General features: G+C 39.1%; 1 protein-coding gene across 1 annotated transcript in view; it reads left to right on the plus strand.

Annotated features, from left to right (window-relative positions):
* Nucleotides 1-1244, plus strand: part of NEK1 (NIMA-related kinase 1) — a 207687-nt gene that overhangs the window by 23058 nt on the left and 183385 nt on the right. The window lies entirely within an intron of this gene.

Below are 1244 nucleotides of genomic sequence, written 5' to 3' on the forward strand. Positions count from 1 at the left end.
CCCGCCTCGGCTTCCTAGAGAGCTAGGATTACAGGCGTGAGCCACCGCGCCCGGCCAGTTATATTAGTTTTAATAGCTGCACTATGTTTCATTCCAGCAAAGCCTTGTGCTTTTCTGTTTCTTTTTCTCTTTTATCCTTATACCCTATTTCTTTTTTTTAAAATTATTATTTTTATTGACTTATGTGGTACATGTGTAGATTTGTTACATGGATATTTTGTGTGGTGGTGAAATCTGGGCTTTTTGTGTAACCCTCACCTCATCAGTGTACATAGTGCCCATTAGGTCATTTCTTATCCCACACCACCCTCCCACACTTGCAGGTCCTCAGTGTCTCTCATTCCACTCTCTATGTCCATGTCACTCATTACGTAGCTTCCAGTTGTAAGTGAGAACTTGCTGTGTTTGACTTTCTGTTCCTGAGTTATTTCACTTAAGATGATGGCCTTCAGTTCTGTCTATGTTGCACAAGACATGATTTCACTGTTTTTGTGCTGAGTAGTATTCCATGGTGTATATATACCTCATTTTCTTTATCTAGTCATTGGTCGATGGACACTTAGGTTGATACCACCCTCCTCTCATCTCCATAGGCAGCTGTTGCAATGTGTTTGTGTATATCTCTTATGTATTTGTTTTGTATACGTGTATTTTTAGATGCATATATGTTGTGTTATGTCTCATTCAATTTTACTTTTCCTTGAGTATTATGTTTCTGATCCATCTGTTTTGCTATGTGTATGTCAGTTGCTTCTAACTGTTATATGTTGGTCCATGGTATTCATCCTAGTCTACACTTGTTTTCACTGCATCATGCACCCTTCTTACGGTACTCTGAATAATTGCACATTAGAGTGATTTGCCCCACTAGATTGTAATTTCTGTAGAGCAGAGATCACAGTTTTTACTTAATGTCATCTCAGGATACTTAGGAAAGTATGTCTGTGGTAGGCACCAAGTTGCTACAGCTTATCAGTTGATTGATAATACTGTAAGATGGGGACTTTTAGGTTCTTGGCAGTAACTTGAAAATATGGAAAGGTGAGATCTTGAGTTATATTTTAATTAAGCACTCTTTAAGGTGAAGTCATACTTCTCGAGCTTTATTTACCTCCTGTTTCCACAATTAAGCCCACTAGAAAGAGCACAGAACTTAGAGTAAGAAGACATGGGTTTGAGTCATTGCTCTGCTTATCAGCGTAGTAATTGTTATATTAACAAGGTTCCCAGGCCGGGCGCGGTGG

This window comes from Propithecus coquereli, unplaced genomic scaffold, assembly GCF_000956105.1.
Source record: "Propithecus coquereli isolate 6110/MARCELLA unplaced genomic scaffold, Pcoq_1.0 Scaffold53, whole genome shotgun sequence".
Classification (NCBI taxonomy): domain Eukaryota; kingdom Metazoa; phylum Chordata; class Mammalia; order Primates; family Indriidae; genus Propithecus; species Propithecus coquereli.